Here is a 20,146-nt window from a genome sequence, read left to right on the forward strand (position 1 = left end):
AAGAATAAAATACTTTGTTGAGGGAAATTTAACCTGTGGGCTTTTGTGGTAGAGTAAGAATCATGGCGCCAAACTGAATAATGTTAACTTTTACGAACATTAAAATTTGACCGTTTTTGTTAAAATAATCAACAGTTCGACATTTGAAAACTTTAAAGTCATGTAAGTAAAATGGTTAGGTATATTGGTTAAGTTTTCCAACTACTGTCACTATCTCGGAGAAAAACTGTTTAAAGAAGTGCACGTGAAACCAAACGGAGCCTCGGCTGTTACATCGCGATGCACAATTTGCACACCCAAGGCAAGGGAGAAAACCTAAGTTATACACCAAAGCAATATCCCACGACTAGCAGCCGGAAGCCGAGAGAGAAAAGCTGGATTACGCACCAAAGCAACAGGCCCCACAACTAGCAGCCCCAAGCCAAGGGAGAAAAGCCGGTTTGCACACTGAAGCAACAGTCTAGCGCACTAGCCGCCCCAAGCCAACGTGGGTGGGGGGGGGGTGCGGGGGCGGACCGAATTACACACCAGTGCAACATTCAGCCCGGAGAAGGAAATGGCAACCCACTCCATTGTTCTTGCCTGGAGAATCTCAGGGATGGCAGAGTCTGGTGGGCTGCCGTCTATGGGTCGTTCAGAGTCGGACACGACTGAAGCGACTTAGCAGCAGCAGCAGCAGCAGCCCCAAGCGGAGGGAGAAAAGTCGCGTTACCCACCAAAGCCGCATTCCGCACAACGACCAGCCCCAAGCCAATGTAAAAAAGCCGAATTACACACCAGAGCAACCTTCTGCACGATTAGCAGACCCCAGCGAAGAGAAAAAACACGTATTACACACCGAAGAGGCAATTCGCCCAACAGGCCCAAGGCAACCGAAAAAAAGCCGCATTATTCACCAAAGCAACATTCTGCAAGACTAGCGGCCCCAAGTGGAGAGAAAAAAAGCCGCACCAAGGCAATATTTCGCCAGCAACCAAAGCAAACTTCCACATGACTGCTGCTGCTGCTGCTAAGTCACTTCAGTCGTGTCCGACTCTGTGTGACCCCACAGACGGAAGCCCACCAGGCTCCCCCGTCCCTGGGATTCTCCAGGCAAGAACACTGGAGGGGGTTGCCATTTCCTTCTCCAATGTGTGAAAGTGAAAAGTGAAAGTGAAGTCGCTCAGTCGTGTCCGACCCTTAGCGACCCCACGGACTGCAGCCTACCAGGCTCCTCCATCCATGGGATTTTCTAGGCAAGGGTACTGGAGTGGCTTGCCATTGCCTTCTAGCGAGTTCATTTCTACTTTTCACTTTCACACATTGGAGAAGGAAATGGCAACCACTCCAGTGTTCTTCCCTGGAGAATCCCAGGGACGGGGGACTTCCCTGGTGGGCTTCCGTCTGTGGGGTCACACAGAGTCGGACACGACCGAAGTGACTTAGCAGCAGCAGCAGCAGTCCCAAACCAACGGAAAAAAGCCGCATCACACACCAAAGAAACACTATGCGAGTAAAAACAAGAGCCGCATTACACACCAAAGGAACACTACGCGAGAAAAAACAAGAACACACCAAAGTAACACTAGGCGAGAAACGAAAGTAATATTCCACGCGCTTAGCAGCCCGAAACCAACGGAAAAAAGCCGAACTGCAAACCAAAGCAACATTGCACGAGAAACCAAAGCAACATTCCACGTGACTAGCAGCCCCAAACCAACGGAAAAAAAACGAATTACACACCAAAAGCAGCCAAGATTCCGCACTAGTAGCCATAAGCGGATGGAGAAAAGCCCAGCGTTATATACCAAATTAAAGAAAGCAAAAGCAGCTTTCTCAGTCCCAGGGAAGGAGTATATGCCCAGTATATCTTCCCACGGCCAACATCCAGACGTTTCAAACCCCCTTCTTTGCCCACCCCCACCCTCCCGTCCATCCCCCAGCCCTCCATTCAGACAAAAGGACTCTCCAACTTCACTGGCTTTCCATGGCTACTTCAGGCACTGATTCTCCAAGGAATAAAAATTAAAGATACTTTTCAAGAATTAAACTGATAAGACTTTTCAGGAGAAGGTACACACACACACACACACACACTTCACTCAGTTATTAGTTCTTACAGGAAAAGGCCTGACAGGAAAAAATCAGTCTGAGTTACCATTTTTCTCCAGTAAACACGGACGCTATAACTATAAACATGTTCTCGTAGGGTCTAAATCTGTTTTCCAATCTTAAAATGTGCAACTCCGTACCTTTTTTCGCCTCGTTCTTGCCAACACGCAACACCAACCTTCCTCAGCTGACTGCTAGCTAAACTACCCTTGAAGGCGGCCGTGCCTCTTCCGTCAAGAGCATAAGGAACCGGATGTATGGCGCCAGGAGACAAGAGTAAGAAACCCGGATGTATAGCGAGCTGAGCCTCAGGGAAAGTAGGACAGGAAGAGAATACAGAGGCGGGGGAGGGGTAAATGGAGACCTTTGAGGGAAAGTCTAAAAAATAATAATAAAAGAAGAAGAGCCAAGTGTTCTACGTTTCTTTTTTAATGAATAGATTTACCACTCGCCTTAACTTAATTACTATAAAATACAGAAGAGAACTTTCACCATCACATGTTTTTCGTAATTTATTGCCATCTCAAATGTCGCCAATATGATCACGCTTGCCTGGCATATTCTTTAGTTGCCTGTGATTTTCTTTTTTCTTCATACAAAACAAAAGTAATAATAAAATTAAGAAAACATAAGGAAAATACTCAAAACATTTAGGAGTCAAAATCTTAGTGTCTTTGAAGTAAACACATTTGGAATTTTCTCAGTAAGCAAATACAGGTAATGCTTTTCACTGAAAATTCAAAAATTAACAAAATGAAGAGATCCACTAAGGAAAATTTCTGCAATTTCTGTCACCTCAGCTTCTGTGTAATAAATACGCTTTCAGCTAATGCATGTCTATACCCGAAAAAACTGGAAAAATTGTAACCTTTTAAAATTGATAAATTATTTTATAAATTATAAAATTTATAAAATTATAAAGTTTATAAATTGTAAATTATTTTCCCTAATATAAAATTCTTCTTTCTAGGAATTAACATGCAAAATCATATGTAATAGAAGAAAATACATTTAATGCAAGACAGAACTCAAACTTATTTTCCAAGGCTTTCCCTAGAATTTATCCACATAGTTTATATACCCATATATAATATACATACATACACGCTCATAGATACATAAATATTTACATATGTATATATTCATACATATATAAATTGTAATATACTTGTATATTTATATTTGGAAGTATACTAGATTTTACTACTTTTAGAAAAGCAATACTGTAGCTCCATTTTCAGTGTTTATGTCTTATTTTAATACTGATGTCTACTAATCTTTATAATACTTCCCCATTTACAAAAATACTTAGAATTTCTTAGTAAGCTGTTATAAATAAGTAATATAGTGTTGACTGGTTCTCCCCTTTGAGGGCTCTAGCCATGTTCCATTCTCTCTGAGAAATGTGAGGAATCCAGATTTCTGTGTTAGGTGCATGTAAGGCAGAATCTTCCTGACATCAGCATGGACCTTAAACACTTGAGGGTCTGGAAGGACCACTGATTTTTCTCAACTCTTTTCTAGCATTTGCCAGCCCTGGGCAGGCACTGATCTTAATCCCCTTTCTCCCTGTGTCATTCCCCACTCCCTCGTCCCCTTCCTTCCTTCTACCACTCTTGGATGAATGGATATTTGTGATGCTAGCTGTTTCATTTTGTTATTGCTGTTTTCCTGTGAATCACACATATTGCAGCAAATTTTGAAAACTCAGCATTGGCCACAGGATTGAAAGAGGTCCCGTTTTCATTCCAATCCAAAGAAAGGTACACTAGTAAAGTAATGCTCAAAATTCTTCAAGCCAGGCTTCAACAGTACATGAACCATGCATTTCCAGATGTCCAAGCTGGATTTAGAAAAGGCAGTAGAACAGGAGGTCAAATTACCAAAATCATAGAAAAAACAAGAGAGTTCCAGAAAAACATCTAGTTCTGCTTTATTGACTATGCCAAAGCCTTCAACAGTATGGACCACAACAAACTCTGGAAAATTCTAAAAGGGATGGGAATGCCCTAAATTTTGACCTGTTCTCAACTTGTAGCAAGCAGTAACAAACTAAGGTAGAACATACTTCCTAACAGCTTATACTGAGAATAAGTTGGCAGAAAGAGAAATTTTCTCTTAGAAAGATGATATTTTACTTCCTGCTCACCCATTTGCTTGTGCCCCCATAAGCTTCTGCCTAGTTTCTCCTAGGCTAGGAAAATCATTCCATAATCATTATGGAATGATTATGCTCATTCCATAGTCTTAAAAAAAAAAACTTACTTTAAGAATTCTTTTTTATTTTAAAATATTTGCAGATTCTGAGATGGAAATGTTCTTCTATTTAATTCTCTTTTTAAATAAACTTCTTACCAGTGTCTCAGTTTGTTTTTCCACTTTTGAGTGCTATGACACAAATGAGTTTTGACATCCTTTGTCCTCTTCCAGTGGACAATGGACAAGAAAGAGTAGGCCATCACATTACTAGAAAACAGACATACGAGTATATTAATAATAATTTCTAAATATCATTAAACATCAAGTGTGTTCAAATTTTCATTCATCAACAGCAAATACAAATCTTTATCCTCCTAGAAATGCTGAGAAAAGCTAAGGGTTCTAACCCAGGATTTGCATCTCTCAATTGAAAGGGTATACATACTACTCTTGAATACAACTCCTTCACCCTACTTGGGGAGTTAAACTGAGGTACTCTCTTCAGTGCCCAAGGGCAGACAGGACTATGAGATCGATAGTTCTTTATAGGCTGTTCCTATTTCCCAGGAACTTGGGCCTGAGCAGACGACATCAGGAGAGATGGTCAGCTTCTACCTAAGATATCAGAACAAGACCCCCAGTCTGAGAAATTCCTTGTCTTTCTGTCCTTGCCATTTATTTGGTCTTTCTTTGCTGAATTTTCATCTCTATCCACTCCACCATCACTTCTGCTGTCCTTAAAACTTTCACCATTACAACAGTAGCTCTCTACTGCAAGCCTTACGTTATATTAGCTGTTTAAAAACTTATTTTTATCGAAGTGTATTTGATAACAATGTTATGTTAACTTCAGGTGTACAGCAATGTGAATCACTTACACATATACACCTATCTGCTCTTCATTAGATCATTTTCCCATATAAGCCATGACAGAGTACTGAACAGAGTTCCTTGTAACAGATACTAGTAAGTCCTTATGAGTTTTATATATATATATATATATGTATGTATGTATGTGTGTGTGTGTGTATATATATATATATATATATAGATATATATATATATATATATATATAGAGAGAGAGAGAGAGAGAGTAGTGTTTATATGTCAGTCCCAGTCTCTAAATTTATCCCTCTTCCTTTCTTTCATTCCCTCTTGGTATGTTACCTCTTTGTCTTCCTCTACACATGAACCATTTCCCCTGTAAGAATTCCTCTGTCCCTCCAAGGACAGAGGAATTGTCCAAATGTACCTGACTCCTTCATTTGATTTTTCTATTCACTTTCCTTTGGAAAACTGCAGTTTCTTGAAATTCCTATACTGAATAAAGGGCATCATTTGTCTTGAAACTTAGTATGGGCTAGCTTTAAATTCCTCTCTGGATATCAAAAGGAACCTCCATGAACCTCGGTGATTTTCAGAATGAGTAATGTATACTTCCATTGTAACATAACCAAAAGGTTTTTCAGGCATCTTACTGTTTTCAGTTATACTCAGTTGAGTTCAGTTCAGTCGCTCAGTCGTGTCCGACTCTTTGTGACCCCATGAATCACAGCACGCCAGGCCTCCCAGTCCATCACCAACTCCCGGAGCTCACTCTGCCACAAAACCACATGTCCCTTGTCTTGTTGTGTGAATATAGTATACTGAGATGGTCCTAACTATAATGCAAACTTTACTTGGAACTTCTGATTGTCATGCCGTCAAAAACCTGGGAACTTTCATCTTCCAAAATGGATGGTATACTACTTCCATCACAACAGGTCATATGAACTCTAAAATATGAATCCTTTGGACAACCATTTTAATGAGCCCTAGGTAATTCCTAATGAGTCATATTTATGACAACCATGTATAAGTTTCACTTTAAGCTCAGTTGTTGGTTATATATTACTTTTTGACCTTAAGTAATTGTCCTTTTAATTTCATTCCTAAGAAGACTTTTCATCAACAGTTATTAGTCCAAAACATGCTCAACCGATGATACAGCTACTATTTTGAGGACGATAATATGATGATGATTCACATTTTCCTAAAGTGAGTCTAGGAATCTCAGGTTGAATCTGGGTTCATTGCAGTGGGCTCATGGTTTCTTAAATAGGGTTGCCCTAGTAGCTCAGCCGGTAAAGAATTCACTTGCAATGCAGGAAGCCCTGGCTCAATTCCTGGGTTGGGAAAATCCCTTGGAGAAGAGATAGGATACCCACTCTGGCATTCTTTGGCTTTCCTGGAGGCTCAGATTGTAAAGAATCCACCTGCAATGTGGGAGACCGAGTTTGATTCCTGTGTTGGTAAGATCCCCTGGAAGAGGGCATGGCAACACACTGCAGTATCCTTGCCTGGAGAATCTCTATGGACAGAGAAGTCTGGTGGACTACAGTCCATGGGGTCGTGAAGAGTCAGACACAACTGAGCAACTAAGCATGTAGGGCTGAACTGAAGTGGGTTTCAACGAAAGTCAGTTCAGAGTTAAAGGGCTCCACCCACGGCTTCACAGGTAAAGACTTTGCTTGCAATAAAGGAGACATGGGATACAGGTTTGATTCTTGGGTTGGGAAGATCCCCTTGAAGCAGGAAGTGAAAACCCACCCAAATATTCTTCTCTGGGAAATTCCAAGGACAGAGAAGCCTGATGGGCTACAGTTCATGGTATCAAAAAGAGTCAAACACAACTGAGAAACAGAGCACAAAGCACAGGGTTCCTAAATCGGGATGATATCGCCAGAAGTTATATAGGATTCTAGAACCAGTAGACTGTCCAGTGTACCACGAGGTAACTTGGAGGTTACTGGAGAGGTGTTTGATTCCCCTGAAGTGGGTTTATGCTTCTCTGAAGTGGATCTGGAAAATCGTAAATTGCTTCTGGAATCTTCTCACCTGGCCACTGAGGGTCTGAGATCCCTGACGTGTTCCTTGAGATGTCTGGAAATAAACTGGTTCCCTAACACAAGTTCTGGTTCTTAACAGTAGCCCTGTAGACCGCGGATGTGGGCCTAGAATCCCCAGAAGCAGAACATGGGTGTCCTATATGAGGCTCAGTCTTCTACATTTAGTCACAGATCTTCTGAACCGAGTCTGGATCCCATAATGTTGTTTCGGAGTTTAGGGAGGTGGTCTTGAATGCTAAGAGGTGAACAGCGATTCCTAGGAGTGATTTGAGGCACCATGAAAAGAAATGGTTATTCCTTTACCAGCCAGTAGCTGTTAAGAGACATAGTGATAATCAGAAACATCCCCACGTGCCTCGTGGGGAAGAAGCAGCCTCACCTGAAAAGAGGCAAAGGCCTAGAGAATTCCAGAAATAGTGATCAAGGGCCTGGCCATTGGTGAATCAACCCAGCCTCCAGCACCTTCCAGGTTTCTTGCTCAGTGTGATAAACCAATGCTGTCCTGACAATGAAGCTGGTGGCTTTCATGATTTGGCTGCACAGTAGAATCACCCAGGGAACTCAGTAAGTCCCAATGCCAAGCAGCAGCTAAGCCACAAAGAGCAGATCCTCAGGGGACTCCAATACGAGCCAAGCTTGTGAACCAGTGTTTTCAGAAATCACCTGGGAATCTTGTTAAAGACACAGACCTGACTCCATTGCCTTGGCAGGGGCCTGGAGTCCCATTTCTAACAAGCTCCCAGGTGATGCTCATGTGGCTGTACCAGGGAACACAGTCGGAGTAGTCAGGGCTGAAGCCTGTGGTCCTCAAATGTTCAACAAGCATCAGAGTCACCTGGAGGGCCAGTTAAGATGCAGAGGGCCAGGCCCACCCCAGAGCTGTGGATCTGACAGGTCTGAGGTAGGGACCAGAGACTCTGCATTTCTAAAGAGCCTGCAGGTGACCCTGATGTTGGACCACATGTGGAACACCTCGGTGGGGTTGGAGGCATAAATCGTGGATGGGCAAGACAAGTCATCTGTCCCTCAGCTTCCCCAGAACCAAAGTGGAGATGATGAGATCCTCTCCCAGAGGGTGTCAATGAGGGCGGCACTGAGTGAGCTAGGATTTGTAAGCCTCTTGGAACCTGGCACCGAGCCGCTGTGATATGAGTGACAGCATCCATTCTTGATGACTTTCCCTTGGTCCAGGGTGCGCCTGGAGTCCAGGCAGGCAGACCCTTCAACCACCATGGGTGGCCCTCTCCCCGGCCCACTCACTGCCAACATTGTTCTTGTAGGTGTTGTGATCCCATTCACCCAGTGGTAGCGGAGGGCCAGCTTGCTCATCCAGTCCACAGCCGCTGTGCACACCGAAATCATGGCACAGGCTGGCTCCTGGGGCGGAACTGTGGAAGCCATAGGGGAGAAGTTGTAGGTGCTGGGGAGGAGGAAGATGGCTGCGGGATGGAGAAGAGACTTTCTTACTGTGGGGAGGAGGGCACTTTTCACCAGGAGACCATGGGTGGGCTTAGGGCTGTGTTTCACTATGTCTCTGAATGCGTGATGGTGCTGAATCTGCATTCTGGGGGTAGCAGGATCAGGGCTTTCATTCACTTCCTGATCAACGGTGGCTTCCTGTGCTCGTGCCCAGTCAGGCTCCATCCTCTTGCTTCTGGTATCAAAGAACATGTCTAGATTTTTGAGGGGCAGTCATCCTGTTCCCTGCATGCAGTGAGTGGCCAAGCCAAGGGAAGCCTCTCTGCTTCCCACTTTGGACTTTGAAGCTGGAAGGCAATTCCAAAAAGTGGTTGCCTTTGGTTCATCCCAAGAGAAGATTCTGGAAGAAAATACCGTGGGCTTTTGGTACTCTTGCTACTTGGCAAGTAGCCCCTGCTTGCCCCAACGAGAGAAAGTCTGTTCACAGTACTGAAGCAAAAGAATAAATACTACTACTACTACTACTACTAATCAGGCCGAGTCGATTGCATATGTACAGAGTACTTTGCATATATCACCCTCTATCAGCGTGAAGCATGCCCTGGGAACACGTCAGAGTGTCATGGGAAGTTAATGACATGAGCGGCAGCTGGGAACCTGAAGGGGGAATAGTGGGGAATTTGTCATTGATCGCAGCTGGAGCATGAGAATGAAAACCCCAGCTTTCCTGGAACACCATTTTCTCTCCCTCCACCAGAAGCCTGGTATCCGTTCCATTCCGTCGCTCAGTCGTGTCCGACTCTATGCAACCCCGTGGACTGTAGCCTACTAGGCTTCTCTGTCCATGGGATTCTCCAGGCAAGAATACTGGAGTGGGTTACCATTTCCTTTGCCAGGGGATCTTCCCGACCCAGGGATTGAACCCGGGTCTACCGCAATGGAGGCAGACGCTTTAACCTCTGAGCCACTGGGGAAGCCCCGGGGAAGCCCCTGGTATAGCTTTGCAAAATCACTCGACATCACAAGGAAATGTGTAGACCCAAAACTTCAAAAGTGAAGGTCTTTTCAGAGAGGAAAAGCCTGGGTGGGGAGCAGCTCAGCATGGTACCAGGGCCTCTCAATGGGTGGGTTTGGCTGACATTTCTTCTTTTTCTATTATTTTGTTGTTTCTGGATTTTCTGCGATGAGTTTAAGGGTAGAGATACGATGCACTAGGAATGAAACAACACTTGGAACTGTACCTTCGGTATCCCCAGTTTAACACCAGGGCTGCGACAGAGAAGAGAGAATTTGGAAATGGGAAGCACTGGGTCATTCTCTCCTGTGCTTCAGGCTCCGCTTGAATATCAAACTGGGGACAACAAAATCCCTGCAGGATCCACAGAGATGCCTTGAGTGATGCCTCAAATCCGAAAGCAAATGTCACCACTGGGGCAGGCAGCCCAGAAGGAAACTGACTGGGGTGACTTAATCTGAAAGGGCTCAGCTGCAAATTCTGGCATTCCCTCCAGAGGAGGTTGGATGGACAATCACAGAAACACCAACCAGCTGACAGAAGCTCTTCATCAGATATCTTAAAGCTCTTGCCAATGTGCCCATAAACACACACAACCCCACACACCCACACCCACACCCACAGGCACACACCTTCACCTGGGTCATTTGTCAGAGACATTTGTGAGTGTGTACAAGATTGGAAGCAAATAAGTCGTAATATCAGCAAGTGGTGAGTTGGAGGTGGTGGGAATGGGGTGATCACAGTCTCTGCTCTGTTCTTTACCAAATAACTCAGATTTAAGAAGATGAGGAATTCCCTGTTAGTCCAGTGGTGGCTAGGAGTCCGTGCTTCCGCTGCTGAGGGTGTGGGTTCAGTCTCTTGGCTGGGAAATTAAGATCCCCTAAGGTGTGCAGCATGACCAAGAAAATGAATAAACACAATAAACATACAGATTGTGAGTAATTAACTTGTTCGCCCACTAGCTTGATATCATGGTATTTAACATCCTAACTTCTGAGATCTTGAGAAGGTTACTAAAAAAATGTTTTCTGGCTGCAGAATAAGATGTGGCTCTTCTAATAACCTGCTTGCATGACTCTGTTCCCAGAGCTGACCACCTGTGTCTCCCAGAGGCACTTAGGTTAACCTGCCCACTGCTGTTCTGTGTGCACAGACTCTCCTCCCCACCACCCCTGCACCACAAGGGAGCCTCCCAGGGGATCTGATGCAGTGGATGCTGGCCAGGAAGACCTGCATATGCTGGGACCATCTCGCCCTGAGTACTGGAAAGTGAAATTATGGAATCCTTCTTCTTTCCCATGAGAGATGCCAGCGGGTTTATTACTCAGAGATGTTGCTGTCGCTTTTTCCTCAGCCCCTCCCTTGTGGTGGTGATCGGGGCTAAAGAGAAATAAAATACCCCCAACTAGTGAAAGGGAGCAGACAGCATCTAATCAAAAGGACAGAGAGCCATTTAGTAAGGATTACTCACTGTGCTGGTCACTGTTTGAGCATATTCTTAACCTGACCAGAATGGGGCAATGCAGCTTTATCTCATCAGGGCTCCTCTTTTCCAGAACCCATGTTTTTATTTTTTTTCCACCTGAGAATTTTGCTTTATTGGGTGTTTGGATAAATACAAGGTATCTCTTATTTGAGCGACCACCACTATGACTAATGTCAAACGGAAATGATTACATAGCTTGCTGTATGCAAGGCCTCTTACTCTGGGTTTTTTTTTTTTTTTCTTCATATTTAACTCATTATTTTATCAAGTAACCAAAATTTTAGAGGAGTGTTTTTTTTTTTTTTTTTTTCAATCAACACAGTAAGGGAAGATATTTTGGATATTTCATGATGCTTTAGAAAAAAATAATAGAACACTTTGTCCTGAAATTTAAGTTTTATATCTTGAAGTAGTATTTCAAACCACTGTTATGACTAGCCTATTTCTAGCCTCATTAGGCTAGAATTCTTTTGCATATGTTGCAAAAATTCATATTTCTAGTGAAACTCAGTGGATTTTGACAGATTACAATACAATGACCATGTCCCTGGGAAGACAAATTATAAGAGGGAATGTTCATAAGTTTTGCAATGCAAATGTTTTTACTAAGGAGAATCGTATGCCCCAAGAACCGAAGCTGTTTGCCACATGCTCCTTCTTCTCTCCTGTCAAGCTTCTCATCTTGCTAGATGACGTTTTCACTTTAATTTCTATCAACCACTTTTCCGCTTACCTTTAAGTATCTGTGGAAGAGCAGCCTCAGACCACTTCCTATCCAGTGGTCTGAGCACTGAAGTCTCCGGGAGGGAGGCGCTGGGCAGGCACAGAGGGCATCTGTGTGCCTTTAGACCAGGCTGTGACCTTGGTTGAGTGGCAGTGAACTTGGGTGCTGGAGCATCGATTCACCATAACATTCCTCCTTTTCGAAAGTGACTTGTTCTTCATTTTCAAACTCGTCTGGATCTCTGGAGAAGGAGAGATCAGGCACGACCTCCCCATGCACCTGTAGGACTTCCTGATCTACCACATCGGACCCGCTGGGCAAGTTCCCTTGGTATTGCAGGGACGGCACAAAGGAGAGACTGTGCTACACAGAGCAGGGGTGGGCGGGTTTATCCCAGAGCCTCTGGGAGATGAAGGAATCAGCTCTGGGATCAGTAGCCACCTGTAGCCCCTCCCTGGGGAGTGCAGAAAGGCTCTACTATTTATTTTTGAAAAACACTGACTTGAAACTCAGAGGACTGAGTTTCTGGGGCGATGGCTGGATATTCTGCCAAGAGGTGGAGGGCATGCCAGGGCAGGGTGTCCATGAGTCCTGCTCCCACCCAAGAATTAACAACTTTTCTTCTAACAAATTTTCTTGGGTGCAGTATAGAGACTTTCACACCTCTAGCATGAAAATCACTTTATGTAGGAAATAGAAAATTCCATATTTCTTGTAGGAACATTGATGCCAAGTCTTTCAATTGTTAAATATACGGCATTCTGTACTTCGTGAAGGAAAGCCAGCACACAGATTTTCAAATGAGAAATATGAAAAATTCCATATTTCATGTTACCTTGTTTATTCCCAATTCAGTGTGCAATACAAGAATTTCATATTTCATGGGAAAAAGCTCTGTGCCTAGAGTTTCAAATGCCAAAGCGGAGAAATCCGTATTTCATGTAGGAAAATCATGGCTCAGAGTTTCCTAAATGAAATATAAAAAGTTCAGTATCTCATGGAGTAAGTCTCTGCCAAGATTTTCTTATGTGAAATACAGAGAAATCCGTCCTCAACAGAGGAAAATCAGTGCCCCGAATTACATATATGAAATCATCAAAATTCCACATTTTGTGTATTAAAATCAGTGGCCTGATGTTCATAAGTGAAATAGACAAAACTCCAGATTTCATGTGGAAAACTCAGCACCCAGTTTTTCGTATGTGAAATACGCAGAATTCCAAATTTCACGTAGGAAAATAGTATGTGCGTATATTTTCATATAAAATGTAGAGAATTCCATTTTCATTTTGGAACGTTTGTGGTGAGATTTTCACAGGTGAAATGTAGAGAATTGCATATGTCATTCATGAAAACTTCATGCATGGATTCATATGTGAAATACCGAGTTCCGTGCTGCACGTAGAACACTTTTGCCCACATGTCAAAAAGTGACACAAACATGGAATTCTCTCTGTAGAGAGATTTAGAGATGAAGCATCTCTTAATACAGAGATGCTAAGGACAGTGTCCTGCTAAGAGCCATGACTCACCAGTGCCAGAGGAATTGAAGTCTGAACATTCATTGTACAGAGGTCCTTTCAAACTAGTTCTGTTCTCATCCAGCCTCCAGGTGAGAGAACACACGCCAGCTAACCCCATCAGCCCAGGCCTGTGGGACTGGGAGGGGGTGAGAGGATCATCCTAAGACACCCTTTTATGGAGTGATGCTTCAAACTGGCAAACTATGCACGTAGCAGCTGCTGATGCTACAGTGCCATCCGTCTTGCAAGCCTTACAGAAGAGGGCAAGCTGGGTTCACGTGGCTGGTCATGTCAGGGAAAGAATGCTCCTGCACTTGAGGACAGAAAACCCTCTGTAGCCGGGTGTCCTAGGGGCTGTGTGTAGCCCCTCGTCTGTGCCTGGGAATCTGGCCCATTCTCGTTCTCTGCCCCTTCACATCCTCCCTGACTGCCCCCGGGTGCTTTTTTCCTGTCTCTCCTTTCTGCTCAGGGATCCACGTTTACACTTACATCTTGCTCTGTCGGAGAGATCCCTGGGCTTTTTTCCATCACGTCAGTGCTTCTGATGCCCCAAGGTCTTTGTACCTTACACAAGCTCTTTCAAGTTTCCAGTGTCCATTCTTCCATCCCCCAGCCAGGCCAGTTCAGAGAGCTCACACACCCATTTTTGCCAGCGCACATGCGTGTGCACGCACACATACACACACACTCCTAAGTCTGAAAAGAAACTTGCACACATGCGCGACTCTTGGCTTACTTGTGCAGTATAATGGAATTTGGTAAGCACCCCTCTTTTTTAGTCCCAGTTATCTGCTTCACTCGCTAGTTGATCAAGTCAGTGTCCTCGTCTACTTCCACGATATATCCTGGAAGGTGAATGGGATTTGCTCATGAGGGGGACTGACATGCAAAGAGGCTGGCAGGGTTGGAAGTCCTCACTGTGGACAGTTGAGTGACGTGTGCCTGCGTTCCCTAATCCTATCGCCTTGGACCGGCTCACAGTGCCAATCAGGTTGGCGTGATTCCATTCCCTGTGCTTTACTTCCAGAAACAACACAGAAATAGCAACGGGTTTTGAACTGGAAATTGATCATGCACCCCTTTTCCCTGGGTCACTGAGGACAACAATTCTTTAACAACTTTCTCTTTACAGAAAGGCAAGCCCCAATTCTTATCACCTGGGTGATAATTCACTTAAAGTCATGAAGAAATTCTGCATGGGTAATGTCAGTTTCATCATAACTGTAATGGTCAACGCAAGAATACATGGATGGGGGTAAAAGTCAACGTATTTCAATCCTGCACTAGTGTTTTTTAGAACACTTAACCAGTCAACCCTAAATCTTTCCTGACAGAAGCATTCCTGCAACATCTTTGCCCTCTGTGATCCTAACTAATACTCTCACTTCAGCGAGTGATATTCTTGCCCGTTGGGCATAACTCTAAGTGTGTAGGCATTCTTGTTTCCAAATGTGGGTCACTGTTAACTATTCCTGCGATAACGCATTTCTTGTTGAGCACAGATATCACGGAACTCTTTAAAAAATTCACAATTCAAGATGCTGGAAGCATTTGATCCAGGAGTGAAAGAAAGGGTCAAATTCACATGCAATCTAACAAGATACACAAATTAAAAAAATAAAAAAAAAGAGGGCATACGAGCAACACAATGCAGGAGTGTTGAACAGGGCAGTGTAAGAACTCAGAGAGCTATGGCAGCAGAGCTGTGCGTAACAGCACAAGCATGGGTGCATCATGAAAGAAGAAGGAGGCAAAGGCAGACCCGCAGGAAGGAACATCAACTCACATTCATGGGCAGACACAATGGAGACGCCCGGTCTTCATTCTAAACAGAGGAAAACATGAACACATCCAGGGAACAGGAAGCAAATGCAGCTCAGGGTGACTGAGACAGAATGCTCATGAATTCATCAGAAACCCGCCAAGTCTCACACACATTGATATTCAGTGGAAGAAAACCTTACACAACACATCCTAGTGTGCAGTCAAATCTAAAAGCACCTAGACCCTAGGGCCTAAGTGAAAGCCCTGAAGAGACTGGGACACAAGTCATGGCAAGTTTCCAGAGACTGACCAGCAAGTCAACCATCCACAGTTCACTTTTACTCACCGACCTGTGACTATCTCTGCACTCTTCACTCCAGCACAAGTTAGAGCTAAAGCCACCCCTGGTACTGAAGCACTGGCAGGAAATATTAGGCACTGGGGGACCCTGTCCTAAACTTTTCTTGTCTGTAAGTTCTTTGCAATGCCTTCTTGCTTCATAGTGAGTTGAATGTTAAGGCTTTTTCCTTGTTCTGTACTCTTAAAATGTCTGATGCTGTGCAACAGAGAAGATACCTGGGGCACCACCTTCCAACAAAATTGCGTTCCAGCTTTTCACTCTCTGGCCCTTGTTCACCAGACCCTGTGCGTGGACATCCACATTTCCCTTGTAAAACTGCCAGACCCACAGTTAATGGGCCCCTCATCTTCTTTCTCCATCCTCCCCAAGCCCCACCCCACAGGAAGAACTGTGTCTCCTGACACAACCCCCACATACGACTTAACCACCTCTACAACTCTCCATGGACTGGTACTTCCCACACGGTAAACTGAGAATTCTACATGCAGCTGAAGTTTTTGTCCTGAGGCCCTCCCCAAACAATACGCAGATGCATACAGTTGACGCTTTTTATTTGTCCTTCGGCATTATTTCAGGTTTACTTGTGTCTCCCTCTCGATCCGTTTCACCACCAGACCACTCTTCACTACTTTCCCGTCCAAGAGAACTCTGATGGCCATTGATCTTCACATGAAGCAGCTTCTTAGGTTTTCTATTTTAGGGAAATGGGGACACTGCCTCATAAACGTCTCAAAGTCGAGCAGGGGCGGTTCCTTTCAAAAAAGACAGAGACACAGATATGAAAACCTACCCTCTCTGAGAACACTAAAGGCAACTTTACTCTTTCAAGTCAGTTCCCAGGAGACAGAGTCTGTGAATTTTTACATGTCCTCTAAGCACATACTAAAAGACATGTACCCCATTCTTCCCCGTAGAACTATTACAATACCTAGGACATGGAAGCAACCTATATGTCCCATCGGCAGATGAAGGGATAGGGAAGTTGGGGTACCGATACACAATGGTGTTGTGACTCAGCTCTAAAAAGGAATGCATCAAAGTCAGTTCTAGTGAGATGCAATGCACGTGGAGCCTATTACAGGGAGTGAAGTGGGTCAGAAAGAGAAAAACAAACACTGTATGTTAACACAAATATCTGGAGTTGAGCACCATGTAGGTGATACTGAACATGCAACACGCAGGGCAGCAAATAAGACACAGACATATAAAGAACAGACATGGGACTCAGTGGGAGAAGGGGACGGTGGGTTAATGTGAGAAAACAGCCCTGAGACATGTACATTACCTTTTGAACAATAGATGACCAGTGTGAGTTTGATGCGTGAAGCAAGGCAACTAAAGTCATGTTGTGGGACAACCCAGAAAGACAGGGAGGGGAGGGCGGTGAGTGGTGGGTTCACCATTCGGGGGACACGTGTATACCTCTGGGTAATTCATGTTGGCCAATGTACGGCCAAACCGGTCACCGCATTATAAAGTAATTATGCTCCAGTTAAAATAAATAAAAAACTATTCTCCATAATCCTTCACAGTGGTCAGATTATCATAGTGAGGGTGGCAGGTGAAAAAGATGCAACGGAAAAAAAAAAAAAAGCGTGATGACCAAAACGGAATCAAGTGATGGGTCAGTGGGGGAACAGCCTTGTACAAAGGAGACTCACAGACCTGGTGGAAAGGGGACTTCACGAGGAATAGTAGGTGGACCCCAATTTAAGAGAAGCCTGAGGCTGGACTTGTTGGCCAAGGAATGACAGTTCAGAGATGTGTGCAGCTGACTCAGATATAAATTGGAGTGACTTTGGCCTGACCAGGCCACTTCATCTACCTCAGGCTTCTCTAGTTAGAACCTGTCTTTCACTACAGTTCTCCACACTTGCTGTCTCTTGCTGATTTCCCCGTGCACGGTGTCACGCTGGATTCCACAGAGTCTCACTTTCTCCACAAGTGAAATAAATGACCCAAGTTCCTGGACAACCCTTATGCCAGTGCTCAGCCCCTGGGCGCCTCACCTCTCGTCCTCCCGCTACCTCTCGCGGTGGAGCCTTCCTCCTCACATAGTACTGCAAAGGATTGGGCCACAGATCCTTTATGATGATCTGCCAGGGAAATGAGCAAGGTCGGCACAGGGCTGGCCAGACACTGAGCCTTCCCGTGCACTGCCAAGAACTCCAACATAAATCACCAATTTCGGCCCAGTGGCCACGTGGGACCCCACCTCAGCAATCCGGCCAGATCCTGTGAAGTTGTGGTCAAAGAACCAATTGAAGAAGTTAACGCTGCTGTCGTGGTGCCTGAGGCTGTATGCCTTACGTTCAAACCCCTGGGACCACTGAATCGGAGTGGAATGAGACGCTCGGTATCCTGCAGGAAAAGGAGTATGGGAGAAAGACCTAGCTCACTTTCCCACTCAACCTACACTCTTCTGCCCCCACTCCCCAAATCCAGGGAGCTGCCTCTTACCAGGGACGTTAATGAGATACTCCTTAACAATCACTTCATTCTGGAAATACCTATTCCTCCGAAAGGACAATGTGATCTTGCAGTGATGAGTGGGATGCCTGAATTCCTCCACCTGCCAGGACAAAGTGTTGGGGGTTGGGGGAGTGGGTATGAAACCTCTTTACAGAAGAGCTGTCCTTTCCCGTATTCAGGGATAAACCATGCCCTCTCCCCTCCCCAGTCATCTCCCCTCCACAGTTAGCGGGGTCCCCTGCCTGACCTCCAAGTTGGTCATGTAGTGAAGCATCTCTTCATCCTGGTTGCTCATCATAACTGACATCTGGGGGTGGTTCATAAACTGCTTTAGGTCAAGGAGCCTCTAGATGCTAGAGGTAAATGTGCTGGAAGAACAAAGCTAGCCTAAAGAGTAGAATGGCATTGTCTGACTTCAACGTGCTACTAGTGAACTCGCCACATTTCCGTGGATGCAGACTGTATGAATGCGGAACAAGGCCCAAGGCTGTGCCTATGAGTGCACTACCAGAAGGAGCTTCTGTTCCTAACAGGAAGGCCCTAAGCTCCATCTCAGCCTCCTTCAAGGTAGCTTACTTCTGGAAAACAAGCATTCCTAGCTACAACCAGTATGAGCACTTACACATCCCAAACCCACTCCCAAATTCACTCAACTTTTTGGAGAAGACCTGGATTCCAGACAAGCTTTTTCTCTGAGGAGTCCCTAATGCTAATGACGATTCTGACTGGGACTTCTGCAAGTAAAGCCCAAGTATCAATTTGTGCTAGTCAGGACAGCAAGAACATCACATCTAATATCAGGAACAGATATGCAGGACGGTAACCAATACCCATCATCCAAAAAAAAAAAAAACAACTTTCTACCAGAACTGCCAGATCTGTAAAACTGCTCCTGCAATATCCCAGGTTTAAAGAAAACAACAAAAGAAAAAAAAAAATTCACAACCACCACACCAAGGGATACAACTTCGACCCAGAAGCCACAGATTCCCTGGATGATGGTGCTTCTGTGTTCTAGATGCAGCTTTCGCCTCTGACAGTTCTTATGTTTCAGGCGAGCGTGCGCCCTTTGCGCTCTCTTATTCACCGGCTCCAGCTCCACCTGCAGGGCCGCCAGCGCCTCCAGTGCAGGCTGGTCGCTCGGGCCTCCAGGCCGTGGATGTTTCTGGCCCTGCTCCTCCGAGGACACCTGCTCCTGCTCCTCCATGACGTCTAACACCAGCAGCTGCAACTCCTGCCCGATTCCCGCCAGCTCTCCCTCCTCCAGGACCGCACCTTCCTCCGCTGCCTCCACCCAGAAGAGGGCGGCCTCCTCGCCTGGCGCACCACCTGGGGCCTGCAAGGCCTCTGCCGCCCGCACTGGGCTGACAGGCCCCAGGGCCCCTCCCTCCTGAAGACCCGGACTCACAACCAAGATTCAGGATCCGGGGGTGCTGCCGCCTTCCTCTGGCCCCGTCTCACTCGCCATGGTGTTCTGGCCGGAGCCCGGAGCTGTGAAGAAGGTGGCCACCAGAGCACAGCAGACTCCGGCACAGCGCGCCCACCGGGCAGCCGCACTTAATGCGGTACCACCAACAGGATACTCGTGCGCAGCCAATGAGCAGGGAAAGGGAGACACGCATGCGCAGAACCGTGAGCCACCACGCACGCGTAGTATGGCAGGGGGAAGGGGCTGAACTCTACACCCTGACCTCCAGACCTCACGACAGAACCAATCAAATGGAGTCTAAAGGCGTTGGCTCCAGGGCCACGCCCCTTGGAATTCTGGCCACTGTGGCCCCAGGTGACCCCTGGGCCAAAGTCGGGCCAGCGCTCTGTGCACCGGTCCACGCAAGCCTTTTGCCTGCTCAACAGTGCAGATGTGCCTGACCAGAGACTGGGAGAGCCAGGCCAGTTGGAGGCGAAGGAAGGGACCCTGAACCTGACGCCGCGACCATCCTCAAGCTTGAAATTGCCTCTGGAGCAGCGGGCGACTCCATATGCTCAGAGATCCACAGAGGTGAGACAGGGTTCCTGGTACCTCAGGGACAGAGGTGCTCGCCTCGGATCCATACTGCAAGCCATGGCAGGGCGTTGGGGGGGGGCGAGGTGGGGGGCGGGGATGCGGTGGGCTTACACAGACCTCACCTGTGGTGCACCTGCTGCAGAGTCCATCCCTAAACTTGGGTCTTAGGCTTGAGCAGTGTTAGGAATGCAGCCG

The 20,146-nt window shown here is 45.7% G+C and overlaps 1 pseudogene; it reads right to left on the minus strand.

The window, feature by feature from the left end:
• Positions 1-11,946: 11,946 nt before the first annotated feature.
• LOC129540273 (testis-specific Y-encoded protein 3-like) lies at positions 11,947-19,414 on the minus strand (annotated as a pseudogene).
• Positions 19,415-20,146: the final 732 nt, after the last annotated feature.

Source organism: Moschus berezovskii, chromosome Y (assembly GCF_049115385.1).
Source record: "Moschus berezovskii isolate FMDL1 chromosome Y, NW_MosBer_1.0, whole genome shotgun sequence".
NCBI lineage: Eukaryota > Metazoa > Chordata > Mammalia > Artiodactyla > Moschidae > Moschus > Moschus berezovskii.